The sequence below is a fragment of the Meleagris gallopavo genome, chromosome 8 (assembly GCF_000146605.3).
Source record: "Meleagris gallopavo isolate NT-WF06-2002-E0010 breed Aviagen turkey brand Nicholas breeding stock chromosome 8, Turkey_5.1, whole genome shotgun sequence".
In the NCBI taxonomy this organism is placed as follows: domain Eukaryota; kingdom Metazoa; phylum Chordata; class Aves; order Galliformes; family Phasianidae; genus Meleagris; species Meleagris gallopavo.
Genome location: NC_015018.2, coordinates 17,004,717 through 17,020,220, shown reverse-complemented (window position 1 = coordinate 17,020,220; position 15,504 = coordinate 17,004,717). Strand labels below are relative to the sequence as shown.

The window sequence follows — 15,504 nt, the reverse complement described above, 5'->3', positions numbered from 1 at the left end:
AAAAAAAAAAGGAGAAAAGAAGGACTTGAGAGGAAGAAGAGGCATTAACAGGGGGACAAGTATTTCCCTGAATACTTGATTTTTTGGGCTCATTGGTGACAGTAAGGACTTAGCCTCCTGCAGCCATCCCTGCTCTCATCACTGACCTCCCATGTTTTCCCCCTTTAGCGGAGTGAGATTCAGGTTAACTCTCAAGCTCTCTTCTGGGTTGCATGAGAGAAGACCCTCCCAGCCACCTGCCAAGTTGGGTTGCCATTTCTCTGTCCCATTCCTCCGCCCAAGGGTGATTCAGTTCCCTGCTCACACCCATACAGTTCTAGAGGGCAGATCTTATGTTTCTGTTTGGCTACTCAGAATTATTTGCTCTATTGCATACAGGGCAGAAAAGGAAATATCCCCTGGAAGATTTGTTTCTAAAGGGCAAGTTTTAATCAGCATCTGATTTTCCTGTCTCAGGAGTAGCTAAGTGTTATCTTAAGAAGTAATTGTATGTGCTAAGATGTAGCACAGAGTGCTTACCTTGTTTCATTTGTACGAAGAAGGGGAATAAATACTGCACAAGACAGAGCTGATAAGTTTGAATGTTAACTGAGTCATGGTGGTTTTTTTGTCCAGAAGAAGAGGTTATGATCACTTTGACCGATCTCCATATGACACAGGTATTTACATTTCCTCTTCAAATTCAATAGAGGCTCCTGAACTGCATCTGCGAAAAAACTCCTAATTTTCTGAAGTAGAGTTCGCTCTGTTGCTTCGCTCACTTGTCTCACTCATGACCGCTTCTTGCTGTTAAAGATACGTGCCATGTCCCTAGCCTGCACGCATGCAGTTGCTGCTTCTTGCAACAGACAGCTTCTTGCAGTAGCTCTGTGTGGCTGAGGATCCTTCTCTGACTGGTTCCCTACTACATCCTTCCCCTTTCATTTACTAAACTGAGTAGATTATTTTCCAGAAGCCTTTTGTAGTAAGACTTTCTTTAAACTTGTTGTCAGTTCACATCACATCTTTATTAGCACTGTGGACAGCCACCACAATTGAATAGCTACTTCAGTTATTATTTCCTAAGCTGGATTTCACTCTGCTGGAGCTATATATCTACAGTTTGTCCCTGGATTGAGAAATAGCTGCCATTTGGAAAAGTAGTGCCTTTAGTGCTGGTGGATGTCACAGAATGTATACTGACTCTGCAAGCAGAGGATAAATATCATCTGCAGATATTTGGCCTTAACCATTCAATGAGTTAGAGGTGGAACTCAGCAAAATAAGAGTGTCAGTTCAGTGAGCTGACCACAAGGCCTGAATTTCCTTCCCATATTGCTAGAGTTTCCTTATAAAGCTGAATCTGACGCTTAGGAAAAATTTCTTCTCTGAAAGGGCAGTCAGGTTGCTGGAATGGGCTGCCCAGGGAGATGGTAGAGCCTCTGGAGGTGTTCAAGAAACATTTAGATGTTATACTAAAGAACAAGGTTTAGTGGGGAAATATTATTGGTAAGTGGACAATTGGACTGGATGATCTTGGAGGTCTGTTTCAATCTCAGTGATTCTATGATTCTGTAGTTGTCCAGATGCATGGCAGAATGATGGGTTGTGGACAAAGGACTGCTTGTCTTCAGCAGTGGCAGGAGAGAAGAGCTTCACCAGTTGAGGAATTAAACTCCAGCCAAAGCGTATCTTTATCTGGCAAATGCTGGGAAGGCTGCTTGCTTTCTATGAGATTATTATCTCCTATCTGAGACTAATATATATTTTATCTTAATGAGTTTTATGAAACCAAAGAATAACACAGCAAAAGTAGAGATGTGTAGAGGGTACTTGGGAGGCTGTGAGGGATATTCTGACTGCTGACCTGAAGTTATCATGAAAATTAGAAAAGAAAATAAATTAATATCCATAATAGGTTAGAGTGTCCCTGTACCATCCATCAGTTTTTGTGTCAAGACTGGTTTTAGGTGTTGTGCATTATTGACCACTGCCACCATATCCTCAGCAACTGTCAGACTCTTGATGCAAGTCTTGATGCGGTAGAGGGATGGCAGAAGATGTGGGTTTTTTTAAGCTATTCCGGCTGGAAACAAAAATGGGCAAGGTTTTTGGCATGCTCTGCACTGGTATAGATGATTTGAAGTAATTGATAGCTATGTAGTCTAACAGCCGCTAGGAGCTATCTTTCATTTTTTTAGTTGTAGATATTATTGACTGTTTCTATCCTCTCTGTTCCTTCCTGGAAATAGCATACTCTCTTTACCTAGCCTCAGCTCGTAGCTAGGAATTGCGGGCAGATTCTTATCCAGAGCACTAGAGGGCGGCAATAGTATGTTAAAAATCCATCTTTCCAGATCCAGTCGCTGCTAACCCCAGCAAGAAGGGCCCTGCTTTCTCCTTTTAGTCCTCTGGGCTGTTGCCTTCTATTTGGCCCTATCTGACATGCCTTTTGCATCAGGATATTCAGTACTTTGATTTTGTATGCTGGGTTCCCTTCTATTTGAGGCATGGGGTGTCAAACCTATCGGGGATTCTGAATAGGGTACTCGTGTCAATCTGGAGAGATTGTTGTCTTACCCAATGCCTCTCCCAGTGTTGAGATTTCTCAGGTGGAGGCTACATGTTTTTCATGTTATCTGGCATTAATGCCCAGAAAGAAGAACTTTGATAGTTTCAGCTTTTTTGTTTCAAATAGAACAAAGGAAGATATCTTTGAGGCTGGCAAGATGAAGACAGCAAGAATTTAACATGTTAGACGACAGAAAAATGTGTATGTTGTTAGAGTTTCTAAACTCTACACGGGTCTGAGAATAGTTGCAGTAGGTTTTAATAATCTTGCACTTCAGATCACAGTCAGAGCAGGAAAAGTCCTTTAAGTTTCAGTAGACATCTCAACATCTCTACTTGCTGTAGCAAGACTCATGGGCCAAGGTCATTCCTTTTTCATCTAAGGTCTTGTTTTTGTGGTTTGCAGAAATTAGTGAAGATAGGCAACTTCAAGGGAAAAGACAAGCACCAAGATCTTCTCTTTACTAGTCAGCAAGTCATGGAGTTGTGAGTAGTGATTCCCACTGCTCCCAGCCTGAAACTCAGATTCAGTGTTTCCAGGAGAAGGTCAAGGAAGACTTTGCCTAGACTGACATGCCTCTCGTGTAGTGATTTTTCCAGTAATAAGCACATAGGCATGGCTTTGCATGGGTGACTATAAGGTCACTGTCATCTCTCATTCCATGGTTATCAGTATAAAAACAATGAGCCATTTTGTGCAGACAGCATTCCTGTTCCTGGGGTGGGTACAGCTCTTTTTGTCCCAGTGAGCCACATTGACTCTTCATTACTAGAAATCTTAAAATACACTGCTAACATTTGCTGAAATTGACATCTAGGTACAGTCACACAGAGGGCTCTCTTTTTTTTTCAGCCACAGGAAAAAGACCAGTCCCACAGCAGTGGGATGCGGCTGTGGGGTGCATGCAGAGACCAATGGGGGGCCAAGCTCTGTGACTACAGCACTCTATGGCACATTAATCTATTGCAGGAGATTCCTATGAGACTTTTTAAAACTACATATGAATATAAAGATTCCTTACGGATGTGAGGTATAGTGTAACATTTACATTCAAATGGATGGCTGAGGATGAAGAAAAAAAAAAAGTGGTAGCAAAGAGGATTATATCTTGATTTTCCTGTAGAGATGTATTCAGGCACTGAGAACGCATGTGTGTGTTTGTACATAAAAAAAGGCAATATGAGCTTTTCCGGGATTAAAAAAAAAAAAAATCAGTTGTAAATATGTGGCATTAGAATACCTACCCTAAACAACAACAAAGCCTGAGGCTTTCTGTGGGAGCTAGTTACGGCAACTGTTTTGAAGAGCCTTTGATAAATGGCTTTATTGTATTGCCCTCTACCGGAACTACCGAAGATTGCAGGCTGGTGCTTAACGCGGAGAAAAAATTCGGGCAGGAGAGCCGTGAGATGTTGATGACAACAAATACGTTGTTTCACACTGCTTGGCATAGTCGCAGAATCGAATGCTTCTGGATTTGGAATCTAAAGAGGGGCTCGGGTTTTTTTTCTGACTTGCTGAAAGAACATTCGTTTCTTTAGAGAAGAATCTGTGTAGGCAGGAGACAGATCCAAAGTTATAAACTTGCCAAGAAAATGGATATTGTCTCCTTGAAACGAAAAAAAGAAAGCTTTCTGAGTTACAGAGGCAGATGGGTTCAGAGCTGATGAGAGAACCATTGCATGAAACTGTGAGGAAAAGGTCTCTTCGGGTCCTGTGCCTCAGATTATTATTATTATTATTATTATTTTAAATTATTATGTTTGCATTCAAAAAGAACGCTTATCTTTTCCTTACTGAAAGATTTTTATTATTATTATTATTTATAGTCATCTAACACTTGACTTAGACCATTTTCCCAATTAAAGGCTTGGGCCACTCAATGCATACTTTGTTATTGAGAACTAAGAAACGAATCCCACCTAGATGCATTTCTACATTAAAACAAGAAAGAGATTCAAGAAAGAAATGTTTGGCTTATCTTGAACCCACAGTGAAATCTTCAGTGTTTCTCCTGCCACAGGTGCCTAAATCCTACTGTTATTATACCACGAGGCTGTTATTCCTGTTGTCACTGCTTTGGTTGGACGACTTGACCTTTTAAATTAAATGATAAAAATAAGTCAGAAATGTACCGAAATGAGACCTTTTATTGATGCAGTTATAACATGGAAAGATTGACCCAATGCACTGTTTAAAGAAAGTTTTGCACGAAGTTGTGGAAGTATTTCATTACTGTATGGGTGAATTCACCGATTTTACATATGGGAATAATCCCTTAAAAGAAAACCTTTCCATACAAGGAATTGGAAAATGTGTGAATTACTTGTGGCAGCAAGCTGAAGATCTGACTTGTTTTGTGTAAAAGATGAAAGATCAGGTCACGACTCTTGGCCCTGTAAGACACACTGGCTGTAGTTTCATTCCACCCAGTTAATTCACAGGTTTTGTACTCTTGTTCAGCCTTAACAAGCTCATCTAAGCCTTTGAAAGGAAAAGAAAAAAAATACTGAAAGGACAGTTTTAAAGAACCAAGATAATAAAGTTTTATATTTGTTGGATTTCTCACAAATAAGGCAGCAGAACATCTCTAAGTAAAAAAACACGTTTAGGTGTTCCTCCTTCCAAAGGCTATTTAGCAGCCCTACAGTACTGTCCACGGTTTGTTGTGACATCCTTGCTGGAACCAAGAGCGTCATTTTGCTTGTCTTGTCTCAAAGTGCTGAACTCTGCTTTTCGTGACTTTGAATGAACAGGGTAAAAGTTAGCAGGACTCACCTGCATTTTTAAGGAAGCCTTACTGATATTGTTTTTACCTTAGCATTTCATAAAGCATATTTTGATTGCTGAAGTAGCTGTGATACCACTGCCAATAAAAGCATGTTAGCATGCAGAACCGCCTTATGCAGCGTGTCAAAGTTGGAGATGTGTTGCGAAAGTCCTTCAAATATCTCCGTTATGAAGGTGATGTAAAAAGGCACATTTACAGAGTTTACTCTAGTGAATTGTTCATAGAAACAGAGAGGGTTCCTGCAAAACTGTGGTTTGAGGCCAAAATGCAGAACTATCCTAGATGTGTCTCATGTAACAGGGGCTTTTCATAGATGTCTCGTATGTGTTGTATCGGCATCTGATATGTATTGTATCCCCTCATGGAGTGGGGAAACAGAGGGATCTGGGCTATCTCTATTTCTTGACTGAGCAGTGAGACTTTGCTGGAGGTAAACTGATGTGTAAAGGAATAGCAACTTCGGCAGACCGACAGATGACGTTACTTCAATTTTAGGTCCTTAAAATCAGTTTATTTTTATTTTTTTGTGGGGGGAGTAAGTTGCATTGTTATTTGTAATACATGTGCAATTACTTTATGAATTGTGCAAATTTAATTAAAGATATTTTGGTAACGTTTTTTGCCAAGAAGCAGTTCCTGATTTTCACCTGCGTAAATAAGTAGGAAATAAAGTTCAGCAGTTTTCTCTCTCATGAAAACACTGTGACTGTAGGTTACATGTAGCTTCAGAGATGTTCCAAAAGCCAGCAGAATCTTGGTCCTCTTACGTGAGGTTTAGACAGCAAACTTTAGACTACAGATTTTTGGAAATATTTCCACACAAGGAAAAATGTTCTAGTGAAACTTCTTTTCTCCTTTCTCTTCTTCTTTATTTTCAGCTTGTAAAAATGAATGTTTTCAGACAACTTTCACTGGTGACCTTTCCTTCATTTAATGCACAGCTTCTCACCTAATGAAAAAAATGAGAGACTCCCAAAATCAACCTTCTTCAGGCAGTCACTCGAGTCTGTTTTGCTGGGATTCCAGACAAGAAACCTAAGCGCTAGGGGCAGGGCTGACCTGAAGGAACACACTAGTGACGTTTTTGAGGGATCCTGAGTCTCCCACGAGGGAAACGCTGCTTCATCTCAGCGTTTTCCAAACTGGCGACAGAACCATTTACTGCTCTTCTAATGAGATGCTGAAAAGAATAGAGAAAGAAGAAAGCTTAAAACACTAGTAGAACTGCTTCCTCTAATTCACTTCTACATCTGTTGTTGTTTTTTCTTTTTTGGTTATCAAGTAATCTGTCACTAAAAAGCCTTTTCATCCACTCTGCCCCCAACAAGAAGACGTTTCCTGAAGGCAGCAGAAGAAACTGCACCCAGCTGCCCTTTTATTCACCATAATATCAGGGCTTCTGCTTGTTAAGCAGCCACCTGTAATAACAATTGATGTAAAAGCCTGGAAGCGATGACACACTTTGTGTTGGAGAGCTGCACGAGGACATGTGTCTTACGGCACCGGAGTGTTTGGATGGCTTCTGCATTTCCCGGGCACAAAATCCAGAGCAACGAGCCAGCATCAGATAGATTTTTAGAGAGCTTCCTGTTGGAAAATTTTCAAGCTCAGTTTTGAAAGATGGTGAATGCAGATATACTTGAATACAAAACAGCCAGGTGGATTTAATAGACATTGTGCTAGGTAACCTCTCAAGAAGAGGAAAATCCTAGTATTAACAGTAATTTTTGTTGAGTAAAATTAGATATTCTTAATACTGAATATTTCGATAAAGAATCGTGCATACCTTTTTATATAGTTGTTTACAATATTCTTCAACTGCAACCAACAAATAAATAAACAAATAAAAATAAAAAATCTTAGTCTTCCCTTTTTTGTCGTTGTTTGTGGACACGCATTTTCTATTTTGGGTGATTTATGTCACCGAAGTTGAAATACTGGCTGTGTACTGCTAGGATGAGAAAATGGATGCAATTTGCTAGAAGGAGATGTCTTCTGGCTGATGTAAAACTGCTGAAGTAAGCAACAGCGTGCCTTCTTTCAAGATTTTCCACATGGAAGCATGGCTCACTTCCACTCATTCCTATTTTTCACACAGTTCAAGTTCAGTTCTGAGCTCACACATCACTGACCACTTGCTGAAAATGGTACTCCATTTACATTTCATCTTCACTCCATTTCTTCTTCCTAGGAGGCTTGTTAGGCTCACATCCTCCTCTTCCTGGCTTTCCTCCTCCTAAAGTTTACAGTCTGTATCTGGAGTTCTCGGTTATGGACAGAATTTTGGTTTCTCTCACCCAAAGCGCTTGATTTTTCATCAGGCAGCCTCATGATTTTCCTTTGAAGGCTTTTGAGCTGTTATTTTAATGTAACCAGATTTATATTTTATTACACAACTTGGTTTGCTGGCAGATTTAGTCAAATGTTCGCAGTGTACCTTTGATGAATTGAACAAGACAAAAGAGTTTCACAGCCTTCTTTGTAGAGAATAAAGGGCAGAAGCTTGACTCCATTTTTACTCATAAGATTTTGGTTACAAGAAATGGGGTTTTAATCACACAACGGGAGTGAGCAGGGGAAACCAACTTTCCTGTAGAGTTTCTCACTGAAATATGTGACGGTTGACAGCAGGAGCTTTTTTTCCTTTTCCGTCTTTTTGTTTGTTTGTTTTCTTTCTTTCTTTTCGCTAGTGATAATTTTTTGAGCCTTTTGAGATGTAAACCTACAATCTATCCTGTTATCCATTTTTTAAACTCATATTAAGCTGCTCTCTTTCCAGTATCACATCAAAGTCACACTATTTTATTTTTTTTTAGAAAACCCTGCAAATACTGTTTTTTCTACTCAGATCAGCAAGTATTTATTCTAATTGACAGTCAATAAAGTTTCCCAAGCTCAGTCTGTTTTTCTCACACCAGAATTGGTAAGCAATCTCCTCGTTCTTTCGTTGCCCAGAGATTTCTAGCTTCAGTTCCCAATGAAGAGGAGCACCAAGAGAACAGCCTGGTGGGAGCATGTCTATTAGCTTTGCCCAAATCACCGCAGCATCAGAAACATTCACAGACACTCAGCCACTTCACTAGAAAGAAAACAGGATGAACACAAGCAGCTTTGAGCTTTGCCCTAGTTGTGATTGAAGCCAGTTCACTTTTAGGTGCTGCTGGACAAAACAGAACCGCGCTTCTCATTATCTGTTCCCACTAGAGTAAGAAACAGGTAGCAGTCCCTTAATTCTTCTAACTTAGTTTAGAATCAATTAATTAGTCAGTAGCTGTGACTAATTATTTACTTCCAATTAACCTGGAAATCATTTCAAAATGAAGCCAGAGAACATGACTTCCATGGTAAAATGGTAAGTTTCTGTTGTGAATTGGTGACGCAACCCTTGTGACATTACATACCCTATCTAGCCTTACCTTGACAATAGAGAAGGTGATTTATTTAGTATGTTTGTTTCATGCAGCTTTATTTATTTATTTATTTTAGTGCTTATGCAGTCCTTGTATCAAGTGTTCTGTTGTATTTCAAGGGGAGTTTGTGGTCTGTATTTTATTACTTGTTAGAATACTAGCTAGGAAAAGTTAATGAAACATACATGAGTCCAGCGATGTGATCATTGACTGTCTTGAACACTTTGCCTTGCTGGGGAGTGGAAAATGGCTGGAGATACCTATACGTCGCTTATCCAATGAATACTTTTTCAAAGCTGCATAAAATTTCATCAAAAGAAAATCTGATCAAAATCAACAACAGGGCTCTGCTCTGAACTTAGGAATGGCATATGATGTTGTATCTCTATGTGATGTAAAGAAAACAACAACCAAACAACAATTGGCTTGGTCTCTGTTGATCCATTTCTATCACAGAATGGCTCAGACCCTAAAGATGAACAAGCTCGAACACCTGTGCCGTGGGCCAGGCTGCCACTCGATTGAGCTGCCAAGGGCCCAACCCCACCTGGCCTTGAACGCCTCCAGAGACAAGTTAATTACAACTTTGCAGGGCATCCTGTGCCAGTGTCTCTATGCCTCGAGTAAATTGTCCTGCCTCCTAATACCTAACCTAAATCTTTTCTCTCTTAGTTTAATGCCCTGTCCTGTCACTATCAGGTTGTAGTGGAAATGCCAAATCACAGCTTGAGCAGGTGATCGAGCACCTGGTGGGAAGGCAGGGCCAACCCAAAGAAGCTCAGGTGCGTGCAATGCAGCTGAATGACCGGGAGGGGTGGAGCCAGGACCCACCCCTTCCCAGACCTCATTTAAGAGTTGGCAGTGGAGGTGAGAGTGTTTTGCTGGCAATTCCTGCTTCCTGGAGGTCTTCTGAAGGTAAGTAGCTACTTTTCCTTGTTTCTGCATTCACAGCTGCTGCTGCTATGTTTGGGCTTGTTCTCATTTGCTGCAGCTGAGGGCTTTGCCACCCTGCTTTTATTGCTGTCCTTTCCATCACATTACAGTGTTTCACAGACCATTTAAAAAGTCGGTCCCCCTCCTGTTTATAAGCTCCCTTCAAGGGCTAGAAGTCATAATGGGGTATCTTTTTCTCTGAGGTAAGCAAACTCAGTTCCCTCAAATTTCTTTATAGGAGGAGTGCTGCAGCTCTTTGCTCATCTTTCTGGCCTTTCTCTGGACCCACTCCATGAACTCCATATTCTCTCTCATGCTAAGGGCCCCAGGCTCAGGGCTCCAGATGGAACCTCGTGAGTGCAGAATAGAGGGGGACGATTGCCTCCTTCTTCCTGACAGCCCTCCCTTTCTTGATGCAGCCCAGGATACCCTTGGTTTTCTGGGCTGTGTGTGCTGTTAGTTCACTTCTAGTGCTTCTAGTCCACCGGCGGAACCCTTGAGTTCTTCTCCACAGGTCTGTGAGTTCTTCTCCTGATCTGTGCTCATATCTACCAAGGCTCTGAGCCTGGGGTGTGTGTTATCAGGCCCCATAGACTTGCAAGCATTCACTCTTATCGGGTGGTCTCAGACTCGCTCTTCTCTTACAGTACAAGGGATTTTGATCCCCCAGTCTGTGCCTGGAGCTTTAGGGACACGAGAGATATGGGAAGCCTGACCACCAGAAAAGATCGAATTGAAGAACATTGAGCACTTCAGCCTTCCCTATGTCTGTCACTGCCTTTTCTCTCTTACGAGAGCGAGTACACTTTCCTTGCCCTTTCTCTTCTGAGCAACATGCCTGTAGAAATCCCTTCCTTGTTTTTTTTTTTGTTTGTTTGTTTTTTAAGTCTTCTGGTGAGTTCTGTTTCATCTGAACTTGTAGGGGCTGAAGAACTGTCATGCTGTCAGAATGGCATCCTTATACAGCTCCTTTTATGCTCCATTCTAACTCAGCATTTGAGAATATACTTTTTTTTCTTCTGCACATGGAGTGCTGTACTCTATTTTATGTAGTAATTTCATAATTAGTCTCCTCTGCCTGAGTTAACTGAAAGCTATGAATGTTGCAGAAACAGAATCTGTCAGAAATAATGCTGCTTGGCTGGCATTATTTCGTCTCGGTGCAGTGGGGGGAAAAAAGAACCATGGAGAACGATACATGTTTTCGTTTTCTGAGGATTTCATAACAACAGGGCTTTTAATACTGGGACTTGTTTGCTACAGGAGGGTTCTTTGTTGTTTATTGTCTTTGGGGTTCTATGTGCTGCTCAGAAACAACTGCTCAGAGGTAACAGTGAACCTGTTTCTTTCCCTATCAAGTCTTGACAGAGAAGCGTTACCTGGTCCCTCTGTGGAGAGAGAGAGAGAGAGGGATTCTGCATACTTTATTCTCGTAAGGCAATAAATGCTGTCCGAAGAATGCAGCAATTGCTTCCCACGTAAAGAGTTCTGGTCGGGTGGGATAGCACAATGACATTGTTAAACGCTGATCTGAGCACAGGGTTATTCACAGTGTCATGGCTGGAGGTTAGCCCAGCTCTAAGCAAATCCCATGGAAAGGGGGCTCTAAGCAAATCCCATGGAAAGGGGGCTCTAAGCAAATCCCATGGAAAGGGAGCACAAGCTTAGACTTGAGATCTCTGAAAAATCTTAAAGGCAAATTCACCTTTTTCAAAGCTACTGAAATTCTTGACTGTTCATGCAGGTGCACCTTCTTAACTATGTGAACCTTCTGTAGGGTAAATAAGAACTAAGGCTTCTCTGAGCAGAGAACGTACTGTGGCATTAACAATTTCAGTTGCCAAAAAGGGTATTTTCTAGACAATTTTTTGTTTTTTGTTTTGTTTTGTTTTTTAGAAAAGTGAAATTCTCTGAGGTGGAGGAGAAAAAAAATTGCCATTGCAAGCTTGCATCTGGAAATCAGATGGATTGGAAGCCAGTTATTTCTTGAGAATGGCAATTAAATTTCTTCTAACAGCTAGATAATTGTCCTGTCTTGTAACTGAGCAAATTCTTCTTGCGGCTTTTCTAAGTGAAACCTCAGATTTGCCATCCTATCTCAGTGAAAGTAATGAAGAAGGTGGTTCAGTGAGTCAGAGGATGAGTTTAGGGATGTACTTTTCTGTTTGATCATCCTATTTTAACTGACAATTATTAAAAATAAAATAAGAGGGCATCAGCCCAACAATCTCCACAGCTCTCTTTCTCAGCAGTACTGACAGATGAGCTCACTTTTCTTCCTCAGTTTGTTGGACCTGTTCTCACGTACTTTTGCTAGGCTCATGAAGTTTGTGGGGTCTCATCTCTTGGAAAATAATATACTTAAAAGGATAAATGATTCTGCCTGACTTCTCCAAGGCCAGCATGTCAAGGTAGCCTAAAGAGCTCATGCTGTAAGCAATAAAACTTGCAAGATGATACCTGAAACTTTCCTCAGTTTTCCTGCTTCTGCTACTGTTTTTTTGTTGTGTCAAGTACTTAAGGATCTATGAACCACTGAGAACAGCTGAATCGCATCAAGTTTAAAGGATCTCCTCTTAAACTCTGTATGGTTTATTTTTACTGTTATTTCTTTTAATTTAAAAAGAAGTCCCTGTGGTTTGTCATGAAGCATGTAGGTTTGGGGAAGGGATTTATCATCTTAGCACAGTAACCCATGTATGTTGTGGAAGGGAAATAACTATGGCCATAATTTCTGCAAGTGAGCGTAGAAATGGGTGAAGGCTAGAGCTTCCTCCTGCGCTAAGCAACTAGGGATCAGTGTTCAATATAAACAATGAAAAAACAAAGGTCAGATTTTTGGAACTGCTCATGGTCAAATGCTCATGTGAATTAAGGATTAGGGCTTTTATTTATGATTTTCTTTTAAATGACAAAACTCCTTTCTTCCCCTCCCTGGTGGAGGAACACACTTGTGCAGCCCAGGCCCCCAGCTAAAGCAACAGTAAGGAGTTCATACTGTTGTTTTTAAGGAAAGATATGGTATGAAGACTTATACATGTTGGAAGCTCTCTCCTGAATGTGCATCCCCCCAAGAACTACATTATCAACCAATGGAAGGGTTTTTAGGCTGTTTTAGGCTTTATTACTGCAAGTGGTACTTCTTGCTCAGCCATTCAGGCTACTAATGGTAGAAAACGCACTCATACTGTTACGAGGCATAAAACATGAACAGTGAAACGACTGGGATCATAGCAGTTAGATATTTTTAAATTTGGGGAGAGAAAAATCTTTACTCTTAGCTATAAATTTACCACTAACTGAAGACTACATTCCACTATTAGAGGGTTGCATCATCAACTTCAATTAAGGCAGGCTGATTCAGTAATTGTTCTATCTTCTGTTGCATTTAAGCTGTTCTTGTGCATTCCATGACATCCCACTGCTTAAGAGAAAGTGTGGATTGCAAAAGCAAGATGTCTTCTCGTCTAGCTCAAAGCTTGTATCATCCATTTGAGTAGGTAAGAGAAATCCTTGTCAGGAAAGGAGGTCCAAAAATCATATCTCATGTCAGGAAAAGCCCTTTCTAGTGGAAGTCTCGAGTCCACAGGGCTTCATTTCAGGGCAAGTTCTCTTCAGTTTTTCTACAGCTGACCAGGGCAAGGGACTTGGATGTGTACTAAGCCACAGTGGAAATTATGTCAAGTTCCTTCAACAGAAGGTAGCGGAGTACCAGAACAAGCTCTACAGGACAGCAGTCACAGGCCCAGGCTGATGGACTTGGAGAAGCATTTGGACACCACTTTTGGAGATAGTATTTGAAGTTCAGGTGGGCTCTTGCACAGCTACAAGTTGCAGGTCCCTTCCACCCTCAGCTGCATTCTTATTCTGCACACAAAAGACATTTCATTGATCTTGTGTATTTGTTAAGCTTTTCCTTTCATCTCACTAATATACACTTTTAGACAATCCTCTGGAAAAAAGCAGCTATATCCTGTTATCACCAGGAGCAACAGGTTTATTGCCTGCAGATATCTGCTTGCACTAATGAGTCAGCCTAATAACTCACTGAGATGCTGTTTAAGTTGTGCAGAGAGTAGTATCATATCTGAGTAAATTGCTGCATTTTCTATCCTGCATTATCTAGCTGTTGCACTCCAATCACAGGAGAACTGGATCATTAATTAAAAGCAAAGTTAACTGCAAACTCTCACATAAAGATACAATATACCACATGCAAACACTTAATGCAAAGGCACAACCCTAATGAAGTTCCTTCTCTTTTGTTAAAAAGACAAAGTAGAACACATTACTGTCATTTTAGCTGGAGTTCTGTCTCAGTTTGGGAGGAAGGTTCCCAGCAACTCATTGAGATTCAACACCACAAATGGTTTCACTGAGATGCACGCTCCTGAGTTATCTAGCCAGAAACCAGACAATTCTCAGCAGACTCATCTTGAAAAAGGAAGCCAGAAGATTACTGCAAGACAGTTGATGCCACTCCTCTCAGGATTGCACACCCATCTTCAAAGTTGGGAAGCTCTACCACATTCAAGAAAGACAGCCATGCAGAAATTCAGCTGCAATAAACACCAGAAACACACTCAGCGATTTCATGTTGTGAGTAAAGCAAGTCTGAAGCATTGTTTGAAAGTCACCTACTTTAACAGTACATGTTATTGACAAGTCTTTTTTTTTTTAAGCAGAACATGCAGTGCTAAATGGCCAACTGCAACAGGGTCATTTATCTCCCACTTCTGATCCCTCAAGATAATTAAGCTAATGGCATCAACCAGAGAATAAGTCCCAAGCACAGAAATAGTATCCTTCATCTGTGGTAAGTAAGGATTTTTTTTTTTGCTTTAAGTTGGAGACAGACAGGTATCCACTTCACCACAAGAAGCTTTAGCTTACTAGCTGTTCCATTTTAATGCAGATATTCTTAGGCATCCCAGGTCCCACACATAACACAGCCTTTCCCACCTGCAGTAGAAACTGCCTTTACAAAAAGGCTGTCACAAGCTGATAGTTCTTCTATAAGAAGATCCTATCATGACTGATTTCCCACCTGGCAGAGGCAAACTGTATTACCAGTATTCTGGGGGAATACCTTGAAAGGATAAGAACAGTTAGACCTAGAAGTTTCCCTATGCAGTTTCGCTTCAGCAAGATAGAAAAAAATCTCTTTCAAACAGGAGACATAGTTTTTCCACTGTTAAAAAGTTATAAATAAGTCTAAGTTTCAAGTTGCCTGCCCACCAATTCAATTCAGCACATTTTCTGAGAGGCATGCTCTTAAATATTACACCTTATCCAAACAAGATGCATCTATTTTTATATAAACATAGATGCGAGACCTCTCACAAAGGGATTTAATAAGCATTTCCCATTTAATTTTAAGAGAAGAAAACTTTTTTCCAAGAGTAGCTTGCAAAAGTCCTAGAGAGCAGAGTAGTGGCTTCCCTCCTTCCTGACAGCTTCAGTCTACTTAGGCTGTTGATATCATATACATGCTCTGCATGCCATAGCTGGTTTACTCCCACACAAAGGTGAATGTCATCTCCAGCCACTTACCCAAACCTCCAGGGTGCAGTAAATTACAACACAACAAGCAGCTTCTTCAGTCACAACAACAGTTGTTTCTGAGAGGATTTACTTAAGTAATTACTTAAGTAATAAGCTTCCTCCTCCTCCTCCTCTTTCCAGCCCAGGAGCACTACTGCAAAACTACCATCACCACATAGATGTCCAGCACCCAGGGAAGAGACCCCTTCACCAGGAGCTGGTCTATCCCCCCCACCCAAGGGGGGGCTCTCTCACCACCCCCCCTCCCCAGGGGG

The 15,504-nt window shown here is 40.9% G+C and overlaps 1 long non-coding RNA gene across 15 annotated transcripts in view; it reads right to left on the bottom strand.

Moving 5' to 3' along the window:
- Positions 1 to 12,429: 12,429 nt before the first annotated feature.
- The window catches only part of LOC104911956, an 8,685-nt gene continuing 5,610 nt past the window's right edge, over positions 12,430 to 15,504 (bottom strand). For 2 of the 15 annotated variants that reach the window (XR_794311.3, XR_002117165.2), the window contains 2 exons: positions 15,239 to 15,391; positions 12,430 to 14,244 (listed from right to left, as the gene is read on the bottom strand). This is a non-coding gene — a long non-coding RNA (uncharacterized LOC104911956). The remainder of the gene's footprint in view (positions 14,245 to 15,238; positions 15,392 to 15,504) is intronic. The other 13 variants (XR_794304.3, XR_794309.3, XR_002117163.2 and 10 more) reach the window with 12 other exon arrangements.